The 19,704-nt window shown below is 47.9% G+C and overlaps 1 protein-coding gene across 1 annotated transcript in view; it reads left to right on the top strand.

The window, feature by feature from the left end:
• Positions 1–19,704, top strand: part of LOC139234800 (tetraspanin-15) — a 319,258-nt gene that overhangs the window by 42,940 nt on the left and 256,614 nt on the right. The gene's annotated exons all lie outside the window — the stretch shown is intronic.

Below are 19,704 nucleotides of genomic sequence, written 5' to 3'. Positions count from 1 at the left end.
CGGATATAAAAGGGGTCAGAGGGTCTAGTAAGGAGGGGGAACTGAGGGAAATCTTTATTAGTCGGGAAATTGTGTTGGGGAAATTGATGGAATTGAAGGCCGATAAATCCCCAGGGCCTGATGGACTGCATCCCAGAGTACTTAAGGAGCTGGCCTTGGAAATAGCGGATGCATTGACAGTCATTTTCCAACATTCCATTGACTCTGGATCAGTTCCTATGGAGTGGAGGGTTGCCAATGTAACCCCACTTTTTAAAAAAGAAGGGAGAGAGAAAACAGGGAATTATAGACCGGTCAGCCTGACCTCAGTAGTGGGTAAAATGATGGAATCAATTATTAAGGATGTCATAGCAGTGCGTCTGGAAAATGGTGACATGATAGGTTCAAGTCAGCATGGATTTGTGAAGGGGAAATCATGCTTGACAAATCTTCTGGAATTTTTTGAGGATGTTTCCAGTAAAGTGGACAAAGGAAACCAGTTGATGTGGTATATTTGGACTTTCAGAAGGCTTTCGACAAGGTCCCACACAAGAGATTAATGTGCAAAGTTAAAGCACATGGGATTGGGGGTAGTGTGCTGACGTGGATTGAGAACTGGTTGTCAGACAGGAAGCAAAGAGTAGGAGTAAACGGGTACTTTTCAGAATGGCAGGCAGTGACTAGTGGGGTGCCGCAAGGTTCTGTGCTGGGGCCCCAGCTGTTTATATTGTACATTAATGATTTAGACGAGGGGATTAAATGCAGTATCTCCAAATTTGCGGATGACACTAAGTTGGGTGGCAGTGTGAGCTGCGAGGAGGATGCTATTAGGCTGCAGAGTGACTTGGATAGGTTAGGTGAGTGGGCAAATGCATGGCAGATGAAGTATAATGTGGATAAATGTGAGGTTATCCACTTTGGTGGTAAAAACAGAGAGACAGACTATTATCTGAATGGTGACAGATTAGGAAAAGGGAAGGTGCAACGAGACCTGGGTGTCATGGTACATCAGTCATTGAAGGTTAGCATGCAGGTACAGCAGGCGGTTAAGAAAGCAAATGGAATGTTGGCCTTCATAGCGAGGGGATTTGAATACAGGGGCAGGGAGGTGTTGCTACAGTTGTACAGGGCCTTGGTGAGGCCACACCTGGAATATTGTGTACAGTTTTGGTCTCCTAACTTGAGGAAGGACATTCTTGCTATTGAGGGAGTGCAGCGAAGATTCACCAGACTGATTCCCGGGATGGCGGGACTGACCTATCAAGAAAGACTGGATCAACTGGGCTTGTATTCACTGGAGTTCAGAAGAATGAGAGGGGACCTCATTGAAACGTTTAAAATTCTGACGGGTTTAGACAGGTTAGATGCAGGAAGAATGTTCCCAATGTTGGGGAAGTCCAGAACCAGGGGTCACAGTCTGAGGATAAGGGGTAAGCCATTTAGGACCGAAATGAGGAGAAACTTCTTCACCCAGAGAGTGGTGAACCTGTGGAATTCTCTACCACAGAAAGTAGTTGAGGCCAATTCACTAAATATATTCAAAAGGGAGTTAGATGAAGTCCTTACTACTTGGGGGATCAAGGGTTATGGCGAGAAAGCAGGAAGGGGGTACTGAAGTTTCATGTTCAGCCATGAACTCATTGAATGGCGGTGCAGGCTAGAAGGGCTGAATGGCCTGCTCCTGCACCTATTTTCTATGTTTCTATGTTTCTATGTTGGGGTTTTATTGAAGCTTGTGAACATCACGTGGCTGGCTAAGCCACTCACAATGCAACAGCTCTACAAACCTGTGAGCATACTCACTGGTTTATTACATAACAACATAAGAAATAGGAGCAGGAGTCTGCCATTCGGCCCCTCGAGCCTGCTCATCCATTCAATGAGATCATAGCTGATCTGATCATGGACTCATCTGATCATGGACTCAGCTCTACTTCCCTGTCCACTCCCCATAACCCCTTATTCCCTTAACGGTTAAGAAACTGTGCATTTCTGTTTTAAACTAATTCAATATCCCAGCATCTACAGCTCTCTGAGGCAGTGAGTTCCACAGATTTACAACCGTCTGGGAGAAGAAATTTCTCCTCATCTAGGTTTTAAATGGGCGGACCCTTATTCTAAGATCGTGCCCTCTAGTTCTAGTGATCAGAGTGGAAACATCCTCTCTGCATCCATCCTGTCAAGCCACCTCATAATCTTATACGTTTCGATAACATCACCTCTCATTCTTCTGAATTCCAATGAGTAGAAGCCCAACTTACTCAACCTTTCCTCATAAGTCAACTCCCTCATCCCCGGAATCAACCTAGTGAACCTTCTCTGAACTGCCTCCAAAGCAAGTATATCCTTTCGTAAATATGGAAACCAAAGCTGCACGCAGAATTCCAGGTGTGGCCTCACCAATACCCTGTATAACTGTAGCAAGACTTCCCTGCTTTTATACTCCATCCCCTTTGCAATAAAGGCCAAGATACCATTGGCCTTCCTGATCACTTGCTGTACCTGCATACTATCCTTTTGTATTTCATTCACAAGTACCCCCAGGTCCCGCTGTACTGCGGCACTTTGCAATTTTTATCCATTTAAATAATAACTTGCTCTTTGATTTTTTTTCTGCCAAAGTGCATGACCTCACACTTTCCAACATTATATTCCATCTGCCAAATTTTTGGCCACTCACTTAGCCTGTCTATGTCCTTTTGCAGATTTTTTGTGTCCTCACGCATTGCTTTTCCTCCCATCTTTGTATCGTCAGCAAACTTGGCTACGTTACACTCGGTCCCTTCTTCTTGCATTCAATCAAGCTAGTTCCATAATCTGAACTCCGTCACACACCCTTCAATCTCTGAACATGATTTGCTGCACAAAGTGACTGGGCATCTCTCTGCAGTGTTGACCATAAGCTGAAAGACACAAGGCATTGCTCTTTGGATTCCTGGCTCATAAGAACGTAAGAAATAGGAGCAGGAGTAGGCCATTTGGCCCATCAAGCCTGCTCCGCCATTCAAAAATATCATGTCTGATCTGATCATGGACTCAGCTCCACTTCCCCGCCTGCTCCCCATAACTCTTCTTTATTGCTTGAAAATCTGTCTATCTCCACCTTAAATATATTCAATGACCCAGCCTCCACAGCTCTCTGGGGCAGAGAATTCCACAGATTCACGACCCTCTTAGAGAAGAAATTCCTCCTCATCTCAGTTTTAAATGGGCGGCCCCTTATTCTGAAACTATGTCCCCTAGTTTTTGTTTCTCCTATGAGTGGAAATATCCTCTCTGCATCCACCTTGTCGAGCTCCCTCATTTTCTTATCTGTTTCAATAAGATCACTTCTCATTCTTCTGAACTCCAATATGTAGAGGTCCAACCTACAAGAGATTAATGTGCAAAGTTAAAGCACACGGGATTGGGGGTAGTGTGCTGATGTGGATTGAGAACTGGTTGTCAGACAGGAAGCAAAGAGTAGGAGTAAATGGGTACTTTTCAGAATGGCAGGCAGTGGCTAGTGGGGTACCGCAAGGTTCTGTGCTGGAGCCCCAGCTGTTTACATTGCACATTAATGATTTAGATTAGGGGATTAAATGTAGTATCTCCAAATTTGCGGATGACACTAAGTTGGGTGGCAGTGTGAGCTGTGAGGAGGATGCTATGAGGCTGCAGAGTGACTTGGATAGGTTAGGTGAGTGGGCAAATGCATGGCAGAGGAAGTATAATGTGGATAAATGTGAGGTTATCCACTTTGGTGGTAAAAACAGAGAGACAGACTATTTATTTGAATGGTGACAGATTAGGAAAAGGGGAGGTGCAACGAGACCTGGGTGTCATGATACATCAGTCATTGAAGGTAGGCATGCAGGTACAGCAGGCGGTTAAGAAAGCAAATGGCATGTTGGCCTTCATAGCGAGGGGATTTGAGTACAGGGGCAGGGAGGTGTTGCTACAGTTGTACAGGGCCTTGGTGAGGCCACACCTGGAATATTGTGTACAGTTTTGGTCTCCTAACTTGAGGAAGGACATTCTTGCTATTGAGGGAGTGCAACGAAGGTTCACCAGACTGATTCCCGGGATGGTGGGACTGACCTATCAAGAAAGACTGGATCAACTGGGCTTGCATTCACTGGAGTTCAGAAGAATGAGAGGGAACCTCATCGAAACGTTTAAAATTCTGACGGGTTTAGACAGGTTGGATGCAGGAAGAATGTTCCCAATGTTGGGGAAGTCCAGAACCAGGGGTCACAGTCTAAGGATAAGGGGTAAGCCATTTAGGACGGAGATGAGGAGAAACTTCTTCACCCAGAGAGTGGTGAACCTGTGGAATTCTCTACCACAGAAAGTAGTTGAGGCCAATTCACTAAATATATTCAAAAGGGAGTTAGATGAAGTCCTTACTACTAGGGGGATCAAGGGGTATGGCGAGAAAGCAGTAAGCGGGTACTGAATTTGCATGTTCAGCCATAAACTCATTGAATGGCGGTGCAGGCTAGAAGGGCCGAATGGCCTACTCCTGCACCTATTTTCTATGTTTCTATGTTTCTACTCAATCTATCCTCATAAGACAACCCCTTCATCTCTGGAATCAACCTAGTAAACCTTCTCTGAACAGCCTCCAATGTAAGTATATCCTTCCTTAAATACGGAGACCAAAACTGTACGCAGTACTCCAGGTGTCACCTCACCAATACCCTGTACAGTTGTCCACTGATGGCTCATAGTGTGGCGCTTGGATTAGTGGAGATTTGCCCAGAATGAAACGATTTGGGACTCTGTCTATATAAAAAGCAGAAAATGCTGACAATACTCAGCAGGTCAGGCAGCATGTGTGATGAGAGAAACAGAGTTAATGTTTCGGGTCGATGACTCTCTTTGTCAGAACTGGAAAAGTTTGCAATGTTACGGTTTTTAAGCCAGTGTAAACATAGAAACATAGAAAATAGGTGCAGGAGTAGGCCATTCGGCCCTTCTAGCCTGCACCGCCATTCAATGAGTTCATGGCTGAACATTCAACTTCAGTACCCCATTCCTGCTTTTTCGCCATACCCCTTGATCCCCCTAGTAGTAAGGACCTCATCTAACTCCTTTTTGAATATATTTAGTGAATTGGCCTCAACAACTTTCTGTGGTAGAGAATTCCACAGGTTCACCACTCTCTGGGTGAAGAAGTTCCTCCGCATCTCGGTCCTAAATGGCTTACCCCTTATCCTTAGACTGTGACCTCTGGTTCTGGACTTCCCCAACATTGGGAACATTCTTCCTGCATCTAACCTGTCTAACCCCGTCAGAATTTTAAATGTTTCTATGAGGTCCCCTCTCATTCTTCTGAACTCCAGTGAATACAAGCCCAGTTGATCCAGTCTTTCTTGATAGGTCAGTCCCGCCATCCCGGGAATCAGTCTGGTGAACCTTCGCTGCACTCCCTCAATAGCAAGAATGTCCTTCCTCAGGTTAGGAGACCAAAACTGTACACAATACTCCAGGTGTGGCCTCACCAATGCCCTGTACAACTGTAGCAACACCTCCCTGCCCCTGTACTCAAATCCCAGGTCTCTTTGCACCTCCCCTTTTCCTAATCTGTCACCATTCAGATAATAGTCTGTCTCTCTGTTTTTACCACCAAAGTGGATAACCTCACATTTATCCACATTATACTTCATCTGCCATGCATTTGCCCACTCACCTAACCTATCCAAGTCGCTCTGCAGCCTCACAGCATCCTCCTCGCAGCTCACACTGCCACCCAACTTAGTGTCATCCGCAAATTTGGAGATACTACATTTAATCCCCTCATCTAAATCATTAATGTACAGTGTAAACAGCTGGGGCCCCAGCACAGAACCTTGCGGTACCCCACTAGTCACTGCCTGCCATTCTGAAAAGTACCCATTTACTCCTACTCTTTGTTTCCTGTCTGACAACCAGTTCTCAATCCATGTCAGTACGCTACCCCCAATCCCATGTGCTCTAACTTTGCACATCAATCTCTTGTGTGGGACCTTGTCGAACGCCTTCTGAAAGTCCAAATATACCACATCAACTGGTTCTCCCTTATCCACTCTACTGGAAACATCCTCAAAAAATTCCAGAAGATTTGTCAAGCATGATTTCCCTTTCACAAATCCATGCTGACTTGGACCTATCATGTCACCTCTTTCCAAATGCACTGCTATGCCATCCTTAATAATTGATTCCATCATTTTACCCACTACCGATGTCAGGCTGACCGGTCTATAATTCCCTGTTTTCTCTCTCCCTCCTTTTTTAAAAAGTGGGGTTACATTGGCTACCCTCCACTCCATAGGAACTGATCCAGAGTCAATGGAATGTTGGAAAATGACTGTCAACGCATCCACTATTTCCAAGGCCACCTCCTTAAGTACTCTGGGATGCAGTCCATCAGGCCCTGGGGATTTATCGGCCTTCAATCCCATCAATTTCCCCAACACAATTTCCCGGCTAATAAGGATTTCCCTCAGTTCCTCCTCCTTACTAGACCCCCCGACCCCTTTTATAACCGGAAGGTTGTTCGTGTCCTCCTTCGTGAATACCGAACCAAAGTACTTGTTCAATTGGTCCGCCATTTCTTTGTTCCCCGTTATGACTTCCCCTGATTCTGACTGCAGAGGACCTACGTTTGTCTTTACTAACCTTTTTCTCTTTACATATCTATAGAAACTTTTGCAATCCGTCTTAATGTTCCTTGCAAGCTTCTTCTCATACTCCATTTTCCCTGCCCTAATCAAACCCTTTGTCCTCCTCTGCTGAGTTCTAAATTTCTCCCAGTCCCCAGGTTCGCTGCTATTTCTGGCCAATTTGTATGCCACTTCCTTGGCTTTAATACTATCCCTGATTTCCCTTGATAGCCACGGTTGAGCCACCTTCCCTTTTTTATTTTTATGCCAGACAGGAATGTACAATTGTTGTAGTTCATCCATGCGGTCTCTAAATGTCTGCCATTGCCCATCCACAGTCAACCCCTTAAGTATCATTCGCCAATCCATCCCAGCCAATTCACGCCTCATACCTTCAAAGTTAGCCTTCTTTAAGTTCTGGACCATGGTCTCTGAATTAACTGTTTCATTCTCCATCCCAATGCAGAATTCTACCATATTATGGTCACTCTTCCCCAAGGGGCCTCGCACAACGAGATTGCTAATTAATCCACTCTCATTACATAACACCCAGTCTAAGATGGCCTCCCCCCTAGTTGGTTCCTCGACATATTGGTCTAAAAAACCATCCCTTATGCACTCCAGAAAATCCTCCTCCACCGTATTGCTTCCAGTTTGGTTAGCCCAATCTATGTGCATATTAAAGTCACCCATTATAACTGCTGCACCTTTATTGCACGCACCCCTAATTTCCTGTTTGATGCCCTCCCCAACATCACTACTACTGTTTGGAGGTCTGTACACAACTCCCACTAACGTTTTTTGCCCTTTGGTGTTCTGCAGCTCTACCCATATAGATTCCACATCATCCAAGCTAATGTCCTTCCTAGCTATTGCCTTAATCTCCTCCTTAACCAGCAATGCTACCCCACCTCCTTTTCCTTTTATTCTATCCTTCCTGAATGTTGAATACCCCTGGATGTTCAGTTCCCAGCCCTGATCATCCTGGAGCCACGTCTCCGTAATCCCAATCACATCATATTTGTTAACATCTATTTGCACAGTTAATTCATCCACCTTATTGCGGATACTCCTTGCATTAAGACACAAAGCCTTTAGGCTTGTTTTTTTAACACCCTCTGTCCTTTTAGAATTTTGCTGTACAATGGCCCTTTTTGTTCTTTGCCTTGGGTTTCTCTGCCCTCCACTTTTCCTCATCTCCTTTCTGTCTTTTGTTTTTGCCTCCTTTTTGTTTCCCTCTATCTCCCTGCATTGGTTCCCATCCCCCTGCCATATTAGTTTAACTCCTCCCCAACAGCACTAGCAAACACTCCCCCGAGGACATTGGTTCCGATTCTGCCCAGGTGCAGACCGTCCGGATTGTACTGGTCCCACCTCCCCCAGAACCGGTTCCAATGCCCCAGGAATTTGAATCCCTCCCTGCTGCACCATTGCTCAAGCCACGTATTCATCTGAGCTATCCTGCGATTCCTACTCTGACTAGCACGTGGCACTGGTAGCAATCCCGAGATTACTACTTTTGAGGTCCTACTTTTTAATTTAGCTCCTAGCTCCTTAAATTCATTTCGTAGGAACTCATCCCTTTTTTTACCTATGTCATTGGTACCAACGTGCACCACGACAACTGGCTGTTCTCCCTCCCTTTTTAGAATGTCCTGCACCCGCTCCGAGACATCCTTGACCCTTGCACCAGGGAGGCAACATACCATCTTGGAGTCTCGGTTGCGGCCGCAGAAACGCCTATCTATTCCCCTTACAATTGAATCCCCTATCACTATCGCTCGCCCACTCTTTTTCCTGCCCTCCTGTGCAACAGAGCCAGCCACGGTACCATGAACTTGGCTGCTGCTGCCCGCTCCTGATGAGTCATCCCCCCCAACAGTACCCAAAGCAGTGTATCTGTTTTGCAGTGGGATGACCACAGGGGACCCCTGCACTACCTTCCTTGCACTACTCTTCCTGCTGGTCTTCCATTCCCTCGCTGGCTGTGGACCCTTCTCCTGCGGTAAGACCAACTCGCTACACGTGATACTCACGTCATTCTCAGCATCGTGGATGCTCCAGAGTGAATCCACCTTCAGCTCCAACTCCGCAACGCAGACCGTCAGTAGCCGGAGGTGGACACACTTCCCGCACATGTAGTCGTCAGGGACACTGGTGTTGTCCCCGTGTTCCCACATGGTACAGGAGGAGCATATCACGTGACCGAGCTGTCCTGCCATGACTTAACCCTTAGATACACTTAAATTGCCGACAACAATGTTAAAAGTTACTGACTAATAAAGAAAAAGAAAAACTACTCACCAATCAGCAGCCAATCACTTACCACGTTGGCTGTGACGTCACCTTTTGATTTCTTTCTACTTCTTTTTTGACTTCTCTCAGCTGGAGCTGCACAAGTCACGCCTCTCTCGACTCCCGCCTCTCTCGACGCTCCCCGGACTGGTGAGCCTTTTATAGGCCGCTGCCTCTCTCGACTCCCGCCTCTCTCGACGCTCCCCGGACTGCTGAGCCTTTTATAGGCCGCTGCCTCTCTCGACTCCCGCCTCTCTCGACTCTCCCCGGACTGCTGAGCCTTTTATAGGCCGCTGCCTCTCTCGACTCCCGCATCTCTCGACGCTCCCCGGACTGCTGAGCCTTTTATAGGCCGCTGCCTCTCTCGACTCCCGTGTAGGGGCAGGGAAAGGGGGGAGGGGAGGAAAGAACAGAAGGGAAGGTCTGTGACAGGGTGGAAGGCAGGAGAGATGAAATGATAAACGGTATGATGGTGCAAGGCAAAAGGAGATGGTAATGGAACAAGGAGAGAAACAAAAGATGCGTCTAGATAGGGTGTCAATGAGAATGGCAGAATCAGCAGCTGCTACGTGAAAAAATAGGGCCAGAGTGGGTTCTGGTCTGAAATTGATGAACTCGATGTTGAGTCTGGAAGGCTGTAAATAACCTAAACGAGAGATGATCTCGAGGTGCTGTTCTCGAGCTGACGTTGAGCTTTGCTAGAACAGTGTAGGAGGCCGAGGACGGAGGGGTCAGAGTGGGAGTGGAGTGGAAAGTTAAAGTGACAGGTGACCGGAAGCTCGGGGTCACGCTTACGGACCGAACGGAGGTGTTCCGCATGGCGGTCACCCAGCCTGCGTTTGGTCTCCCCAGTGTCGAGTGTGCTGCGGTGCTCTGTCTAGTTTGAGGGTCCCTGGAGATTGTCCCCTGGGTCAGCGTTGCATTCCTGTCTGACCCAGGCGAATCTGCCTGGGATACACTGCCGGCCTGGTGATATTTGGACAGGTTTTGAGGGTCATTCTGTCTCATTCCCGGCCTGGTTTGTTTCGATATTCTCTTTTCACCTGTTGATTGTGATTTCAGCCCAAGGCTACCACACTGCTACAGTGGGGTTTCCTCCAGACTTTCCGAGAAATTCCAGTTCCGAGCGGGAACGTGTCCGAGGAGATTTCCACCTGCTGTCTTTACTGTGACATTATTGGGCCTCGAACTCACTTGCCTGATGTATTTTGATCATTGCTGCTCAATGCAGAATAAGCCTCCGAACTTGAAAACAATTTTGAAGCACCGTCGTCCCATCTCCCCCAGTGACCTCAGTGGGTCAAGGCACCATCTGATGGGGCAGTAACCCATACGCAGCATCACTGATTGGATTGCAGGCCCATACTGAGATAGTGGATCAGAGCCAGGGCAGAACCACATCGTAAACAACGAGGAGGATAGCAATCCACCTCCGGAGGACATAGACAGACTGGTGAAATGAGAAGACACATTTAACATCAATGACTTGGACTTGAGGGATACAGGGCAAAATTTTGAAATTTTCAGAAGTGTAGCAAACAGTGAGGAAGATAGTTATAGACGTCAAGAGGATATAGACAGGCTGGTGGAATACGCAGACACATGGCAGATGAAATTCAACACAGAAACGTGTGAAGTGATGTATTTTGGTCGGAAGAATGAGGAAAGGCAATATTGATACAATTTTAAAGGGGGTGCAGGAACAGAGACTTGAGGTGTATGTGCACAACTTGTCGCAGGTGGCAGGTCTAGTTGATGAGGCTGTTAAATTTAATATGGGATCCTGGGCGTTATTAATAAAAGCATACTGTACATAAATAAGTAAGTTATTCAAAACACTAGTTAGGTCTCAGCTGGAGTCTTGTGTTAAATTCTGGGCACCACACTTTAATAAGGACATCAAGGCCTTAGAGAGGGAGCAGAAGAGATTTAATAGAATGGTTCCAGGGATGAGGGACTTCAGTTACGTGGATAGACTGGAGAAGCTGGGGTTGTTCTCCTTGGAGCAGAGGAGGTTGAGAGGAGATTTAATTGAGGTGTTCAAAATCATGAGGGGTTTTAATAGAGTAACTAAGGAGAAACTGTGGCTGAAGGGTCAGTAACCAGACAACACAGATTTGAGGTGATTTGCAAATAACCAGAGACCACATGAGGAAACATTTTTTACGCATAGAGTTGTGATCTGAAAGTGTGGCAGAAACAGATTCAATAGTAACTTTCAAAAGGGAATTGGATAAATACGCGACGGAGAAACATTTGTAGGCTGTGGGGAAAGAGTAGGGAGTAGGACGAGTTGGATCGCTCCACCAAAGAGCTGGCACAGGCACAATGGGCTGAAGGCCTCCTGTGCTGTATCATTCGATTAATTCTGTGCCTCTGGGAAGGGCAAACGACAGTCAGCCTTCCTGTTCTTGACCCTTCCAAAGATCGCTCCTGGACAGTGGATGTAGTGTGAGGCTCAGCTCCAGCTTGCTCACAATGGATCCCATGTTTGAAGAAAAATCTCTCGCCATCGAAATTCAGACAGGAAGAGACATTGGGACTGCCGGGACCTACATTTCTTACAGGGTTTGACAGGGTCGTTGCAGGGAGGATGTTTCCCCCGGGCTGGGGAGTCTAGAACCAGGGGTCACAGTCTCAGGATAAGGGGTCGGCCATTTAGGACTGAGATGAGAAATTTCTTCACTCAGAGGGTGGTGACTCTTTGGAATTCTCTGCCCCAGAGAGCAGCGGATGCTCAGTAGTTGAGTATATTCAAGACAGAGGTCGATAAATTTTGGGGAATTAAGGGATATGGGGAAAGTAGAGTTGAGGTAAGAGATCAGGGATGATCTTGTTGAATGGTGGACCAGACTCGAAGGGCCAAACTCCTGCTCCTATTTCTTACGTTCTATGTAACCAGTAACCAAACAAGGCTCCGCACCTTGAGCAGATGGGACGAAAATGAGAAAAACACAATTTTAATGGAGAATGCCATGAGAATAATTGTGGACAGATAGAGCGAGATGGAGAGGGGCCTCACTGTGGATTCTCAATTACTCAGCTTGAAGCAGTGCAAATGAGTCTTGCACAGATAAGCCTCTCTGTCGATTGATGCTTGTTGGGTTTGATTTCCCCTGAACTGCTGCTTTTATGCCTTAGCTTTGAGAGTTGGAAGCTTAGAGAGGATTTCAGAAATAATCAGGCCCGTTTTTTTCTTCCCATGCACACAAATGCCTGTTAATGAGCATGATGGATGTCGGGCAAAATCTGAACAAAAAGGATGTGAAGCCAAAAATAACACTAATAGCCCTCGTTAGGGAAAGTGATGCATGGGCTCGGACAGTTTGTGCAGAATGAAGAGTTTTCAAGAGTTGTTTTGTAATGGTGAACATTTAAGCTGCCTGGAGATAGTGCAGGGAGGAACTAGGTCACTTCATGTCAGAGATTTCACAGGAAATCCTCCGCAAAATAAATGCTTTTCTATTTTCACCTTCGGCTCGATCAGCACCACGCATCCTTTCAGGCCTCATCATCATCATAGACAGTCCCTCAGAGTCGAGGAAGACTTGCTTCCACTCTAAAATTGAGTTCTCAGGTGACTGAACAGTCCAATATGGGAATTACAGTCTCTGTCACAGGTGGGACAGACAGTGGTTGAGGGAAGGGGAGGGTGGGACTGGTTTGCCGCACGCTCCTTCCGCTGCCTGCGCTTGGTTTCTGCATGCTCTCGGCGACGAGACTCGAGGTGCTCAGCGCCCTCCCAGATGCTCTTCCTCCACTTCGGGCGGTCTTTGGCCAGGGACTCCCAGGTGTCGGTGGGGATGTTGCACTTTGAGGGTGTCCTTGAAACGTTTATTCTGCCCACCTGGGGCTCGCTTGCCGTGTGGGAGTTCCGAGTAGAGCACTTGCTTTGGGAGTCTTGTGTTGGGCAAGCAGACGATGTGGCCCGCCCAGCGCAGCTGGGCGAGTGTGGTCAGTGCTTCGATGCTGGGGATGTTGGCCTGAGCGAGAACACTGTCATTGGTGTGTCTGTCCTCCCAGGGGATTTGCCTAGAGGGCATCTGAGACTGTGACCAAGCCCGGGCCATTGGTGCTATAAAACCAGCGTTCCAGGGCCAGTTACCTTCACACATTCCCTCCCAGGCTTCCCTTCAGACACCTCCAGATTGGGGACTAATTGTAACCTAACCTGCCAGTCAGGAAACTGATGGGATCGGGATTGACGTTGGTCGTACACTGCGACCGATTTCATTCTCCATTGCAGTCAGTGGGCAGTAATATTGGGCGGGGTGTAAACCCAGCGTTCCCCATGATCCTGTCGGCTCTCACCAGGTGCGTTCGGTTCAGAGTGCCACAGTCGTGTTTGCAAATCCAGAACAAGTCATGCGTCATTTGCCTGCGTGAACTTTGTGCCCAGTTCCTGGTGTCGCGGTGTGATGGAGTCGCCATATTCTGCATCAGTGCATCGTCCTTTTCATCAGGAGTTCCAATAAATGCTAATGTTTGCAGAGTTGAGTCACAAGTACAATCCTGTGATCTGAACTGTGTGGAGCTCGGTTAGATATAGAATCAGATTTATTCATTCCTGGGATGTGGGCGTCGCTGCCAAGGCCGGCATTTATTGCCCATCTCTAATTGCCCCTTGAGAAGGTGGTGGTGAGCCGCCTTCTTGAACCGCTGCAGTCCGTGTGGTGAAGGTGCTCCCACAGTGCTGTTAGGGAGGGAGTTCCAGATTTTGACCCAGCGATGATGAAGGAACGGCCGATATATTTCCAAGTCAGGATGGTGTGTGATTTGGAGGGGAACGTGGAGGTGGTGGTGTTCCCATGCGCCTGCTGTCCTTGTCCTTCTAGGTGGTAGAGGTCACGGGTTTGGGAGGTGCTGCTGAAGAAGCCTCGGTGAGTTGCTGCAGTGCATCTTGTAGATGGTATCAAGAAGGTTGCATGGCTTGTCATTCTAGCTAACATAGGAACAGGAGGAGGCCATTCAACTCCTCGATCCTGGTACATAGGAACAGGAGGGGCCATTCAGCCCCTCGAACCTGTTACGTAGGAATAGGAGGAGGCCATTCAACCCCTCGAGCCTGCTCCACTATTCAATAAGGCCATATTTGATTTGCAACCTAACTCTATATACTCGCCTTGGCCCCATATCCCTTAATACCTTTAGTTAACAGAACGCTATCAACCTCCAATTTAAAATTATTGATCAAACATCAATCACCGTTTGCAGAGGAGAGATCCAAATCTCTACCACGTTTTAGGCTCAATTTTTCACAAAGCTTTCTTTTGGCGAATTTGAAGAGTTACGCCCGTTTTTTTTGGGCCCCAAGTATGGCAAAAAAAATATTCTAAGTTCCCCTGTTGGATTTCTTCATTTTGGCACGGCCTAACCTGTCCTTTAGTTCTGGGGGTGGAACCTTGATCTGCGCCAAAAAGATCGGGTTGCCTCGGTGACCAGGGACACAATGCGAGCTGAGGCTGCAAAGTGAAACATACAGCCAGCTCCCAACACATTAAAACACATTGCATCAACTTAAACACATTAAATATATTGCAGCAACTTACCTCCGATTATTAAAGGCGGTTCTGCTCCCCTGCCCCGGCTTGCCGGTCTGTTTGGCTAGCCCGCCCAGAGCCCCTTGCTGTAGCCGGTCTGCTCCCCCGCACCTGGCCTTGGCCGAATAGCCTCTTACCTCCCTGTCCCCGCACCTAACTACACCCGAAAGGCTTCCCCCACCCCCTCTTACCCCCCCACCCCCTACCCCCCCACCCCCCCCCCCGCCCACCTCTCCCCCTCTCTCTTACCTTTCCTGCTGCTGCTGTCCGGACATCTGCTGCACTTACCCGGGCCGATTCCCTTACCCGGTCCGATTCCCTTACCCGGGCCGATTCCCTTACCCGGGCCGATTCCCTTACCCGGGCCGATTCCCTTACCCGGGCCGATTCCCTTACCCGGTCCGATTCCCTTACCCGGGCCGATTCCCTTACCCGAGCCGATTCCCTTACCCGGGCCGATTCCCTTACCCGGGCCGATTCCCTTACCCGGGCCGATTCCCTTACCCGGGCCGATTCCCTTACCCGGGCCGATTCCCTTACCCGGGCCGATTCCCTTACCCGGGCCGATTCCCTTACCCGGGCCCATTCCCTTACCTGGGCCCATTCCCTTACCTGCGCCGATTCTTTAACTCGTGGGAAGGTTTTTCTGCAGAGGCCACACACGCCGGCCTAACCAGAACTGGAGTAACTCTCAGCTGGCCAAACTTGCCTAAATGGTCAGAATCGGCGCGGGTGGCAGGTTACGCTCCCTTTGGCTGAAAAAAAAAGTAGCTAAAAAAAACTTAACTGAATTACGCCGGTGCAAAGTGATTGGGGAAACTGGGGATTTGTAATTTAGTCCAAAAAAAGTGGCCTGCTCCAAACAAATGGCGCAAATAACTGGGGAAAATTGAGCCCTCAGTGTGTAGAAGTGTTTCCTAATTTCACCCCTGATCGATCTGGCTCGAATGTTTAGACTATGCGGTGTAATTCTTGTGTTGTACGCCTCCCGTTAACGCTTGTGGGGGGTGCTATCTGGTGCTAAAATATTTGCACCCAGGGGCGAGGGGGCGAAGTGGTGGGGTCACTACCGGCATCCACAGAACTACATGGGAATTAGCGGAGGCGTGATTCCAGTAGCACCGCGCCCCCAGCCCGCGCGCCTCCGGCGATGACATCATCGGCATGCACGGCGACCCCTTTCTGTCCCGTGGCGTAAATTGGGCAGTGTCGCGTGAGGTTGCCGCGGGCGATGTCAGCGCTGGCCTCGCGGGTTGCGACCCGGGCCGCACTCCGCTCGCGAGGCGGAAGTTAAAGGGGAGGTGTGCTGTGCCATGCCACAATATTGTTTTAATGATCGATGTATCTGAAACCCCAAGCCTTCACAGTTTGTAGCCTTTCGCCATTTAGAAACTGCCTTGTTCTATCCTTTCTAGCTCTAAAGTAGATGAGCCCATATTTGCCTACATTGATCCATTCGCCACAGTTTTGCTTATTCAATTAATCTGTCAATATGACTTTGTATTTTATGCTTCCAACTACACTGCCTGCAATGCTGCCTCGCTTTGTGTCATCGGTAAATTTGAATATATGACTTTCTATGCCATCATCTAAGTCGTTAATAAATACTATGAATAGTTGAGGCCCCAACACAGATCCCTGCGTGGCACCACTAGGCACACCCTGCCAAGTCCCCAGGGGACAGGCAGTAGGGATAACGGGCAGGTACTCGACCAGCTCAATAATACGAACCAGCTCAATAATTTGCCCTCAGTTCCGAGGGCTTCTACCTTAGTTAACAGCCTCTTGTGTGGGACTTTCTCAAATACCTTCTGGAAGTCCATATAAATAACATCCATTGACATGCCCCTGTTCATTATTTTAGTCACCTCTTCAGAACATTCAATCAGGTTTGTCAGGCATGACCGGCCTTTCTGCAAGTCCATGCTGGCTCTCTCTGATCAACTGAAAATGTTCGAGGTGTTCAATCTTCCTTATCCTTATTCTAGACTCCAGCCATTTCCCAGCACCAGAAGTTGGGCAAACTGGTCTATAATTGCCTGGTTTGTCTCTCTCACCAGCAGAACCTCAACGTATTTGGACAACACGACTGTTCTAAAACATTATAAATATCAGAAAAAGGGTATAGAGGCACTGGAGAAGGCTAAAAAATGTCAAGAATCCTACCAGAACTGAGAGGTTATAATGCTCAGGAAAGTCTGAACAAGCCGGGGCTCTTTTCTCTAGAAGCGAGAAAGCAAGTTCCACTTTCTAAGCATTCTCTGGGTAAAGAAGTGTGAAAATAATGAAGGGGTTCGATTGGGTAGACGTAGAGAAAGTTTTTCCACTTGTGGTGGAGACCAAAAATAGAAGATGGTCACTAATAAATCCAAGGGGGAATTGAGAAACTTGTTTACCTAGAGAGCGGTGTGAATGTGGAGCTTGCTATCACAAAGGGTGATTGAGGCGGATCGTATCGATGCATTTAAGGGGAAGCTTGATAAGCAAACGAGGGAGAAAGGAATAGAAGGATTTGCCGATAGGGTGAGATAAAGGAGAGTGGGAGGAGGATCGTGTAGATCGTAAACCCCGGCACGGACATGTTGGACCAACTGACCTGTTTCTGTGCTGCACCTTCTGTAACTCTATGTTTTTATAAATGCTGAGAAACTATTAAATGTGATATTCAGAAAGATTTCGGAGTCCTTGTCCAGAAAACACAAAAAGTTAACATGCCGGTACCAAATGGCATATTGGCCTTTAATGTAAGGGGTGGAAATGTAAGAGTCTTACTGCAATTGTACAGGGCTCTGGGGAGCCCAAACCTGGAGCACTGCGCACAGTCTTGGTCTCCTTACCTGAGAAAGGACATACATGGCTTAGAGGGGGTGCAGTGAAGGTTCACTAGCTTGGTCCCTTGGATGAGAGTGTTGTCCTGTGAGGAGAGATTGAGTAGATTGGGCCGATATTCTCTCGAGATTATGAGAGGTGATCTCATTGAAACATATAAGATTGGGGGGGATTGACAGGGTAGATGCTGGGAGAGTGTTTCCCCCGGGCTGGGGAGTCTAGAACCAGGGGTCACTGCTGCAACTGTACAGGGTATTGGTGAGGCCGCACCTGGAGTACTGCGTGCAGTTTTGGTCACCTTACTTAAGGAGGGATATACTAGCTTTGGAGGGGGTACAGAGACGATTCACTAGGTTGATTCCGGAGATGAGGGGGTTACCTTATGATGATAGATTGAGTAGACTGGGTCTTTACTCGTTGGAGTTCAGAAGGATGAGGGGTGATCTTATAGAAACACTTAAAATAATGAAAGGGATAGACAAGATAGAGGCAGAGAGGTTGTTTCCACTGGTCGGAGAGACTAGAACTAGGGGGCACAGCCTTAAAATACAGGGGAGCCAATTTAAAACCAAGTTGAGAAGGAATTTCTTCTCCCAGAGAGTTGTGAATCTGTGGAATTCTCTGCCCAAGGAAGCAGTTGAGGCTAGCTCATTGAATGTATTCAAATCACAGAGATAGATTTTTAACCAATAAGGGAATTAAGGGTTATGGGGAGAAGGCTGGTAATTGGAGCTGAGTCCACAGCCAGATCAGCCATGATCTTGTTGAATTGCGGAGCAGGCTCGAGGGGCTAGATGGCCTACTCCTGTTCCTAGTTCTTATGTTCTTATGTTCTTATGATAAGGGGTCGGCCATTTAAGACAGAGATGCAGAGTGAATCTCTTTACTCAGAGAGTTGTGAATCTTTGGAATTCTCTATCCAGAGGGCTGGGAGGCTCAGTCATTGAGTATCAAGGCTGAGATCGATAGATTTTTGGCCTGTAGGGGAATCGAGGGATATGGGGATCGGGCGGGAAAGTGGAGTTGAGGTTGAAGGTCAGCCATGATCTCATTGAATGGCGGAGCAGGCAAGAGGGGCCAAATGGCCGACTCCTGCTCCTAATTCTGATGATCTTATGTTATGGCCTGCGACTTGTGATTCACAGATGATACTGATTATTGGCACAATTATCTTGTGGACTACTTACTTTTTTTGAGATGGTTTATCTGCTAAAAGAAAATTGTTTGTGACAATCACTCGAGGCAGAGCCGATCACGGTGTTCAGTTGTAAACCCCTCCGTGCGGCCTTGGAATTGTGATTCATTAACCATTCCCTTGTATTGAATGGATGAGAATCAAAAGAATGTTATTCATTTCCTTTATAATTATTTGTGTAGTCCTGGAGAAGGTTATTTCACTTTCCAGTTGCTCAAGGACTCCCAGCTCATGTGGAGTATGAAAAGAAAAACAAAATACTGCAAAACGGATAAAAAGACCCAGGGCTGGGCACCGTCTGCGGAGAGTGAAACAGAGTTAGTATTTCAGGCCGATGACCCATCGGAAGTGGAAGATATTTGAGATGTAATAGTATTTAAGCATTCCCGGGCAACAGGAACCTTCTCCCTTGGCCAGATTTTCCGTGCTTCCCTTCCCCTCTATTGTTCTGCGCTAACCAGTTATACCTCCTCTGGACCCATCTTTTCTTCCTTTACTTGTCCCATCTCCTTTTGTCCCACACCTTCAGCCCTTTGGTCATTTAATCTCTCCTGTTCCCCACCCCATCACACACCTGCCCTGCTGTCCTTGCTTAAAAACTGTTACATCTCTAACTTTTTCTAGTTTTGACGAAGGGTCGTCGACCTGAAACGTTAGCTCAGTTTCCCCGTCACAGGCGCTAAGGAGGCGTTGTACCCCTTTCTCGGGGCGTTAGGATGGGAAACTCCCGAGCTAAAGAGCCAGGCCGGGAGCGCTCCCAAAATCTGGCCCACACCACCACAACACAAATCGCAAAATAAATTAAAAGACAAACCATCGCCCTTACCTCAGGAGCCCATTACTCACCTCCCCGCTGTCGGGATGGTGGGCCCGCCCTGATTTCCCCGCGGCCATGCCTTGTGGAATTCGCGGGGTCTGTGCCACCTGCACGGACATTGCCCACAGCGGCCTCACGGGGGCGCTACAGAGGCTCCGCCTCGGGGCAAAACTGGGTCACTGTGCAGCAGCTCGGGGCACCACGGGCAGGAACGGGGCGCTAATGGTTTACGCCTCCGCTAACTCCTGCGCGATTTCACAGGAGTCAGGAGCGGTCCCGCGCTCCGGGTGAGAAATCGTTTGGGGGCGCTAACGTGAGGCGCAAATGATGCGAATTTCTCTCCGTGTATAATCGGGACAAGTAGCCAATCTTTCAACTAAAGGGCAGAAGAGGTTTTCTGGCGAAATATTGTTACCTCTGAAT

The sequence above is a fragment of the Pristiophorus japonicus genome, chromosome 22 (genome assembly GCF_044704955.1).
Source record: "Pristiophorus japonicus isolate sPriJap1 chromosome 22, sPriJap1.hap1, whole genome shotgun sequence".
Taxonomy (NCBI): Eukaryota; Metazoa; Chordata; class Chondrichthyes; family Pristiophoridae; genus Pristiophorus; species Pristiophorus japonicus.
This window is presented reverse-complemented; position numbering and strand designations above follow the sequence as displayed.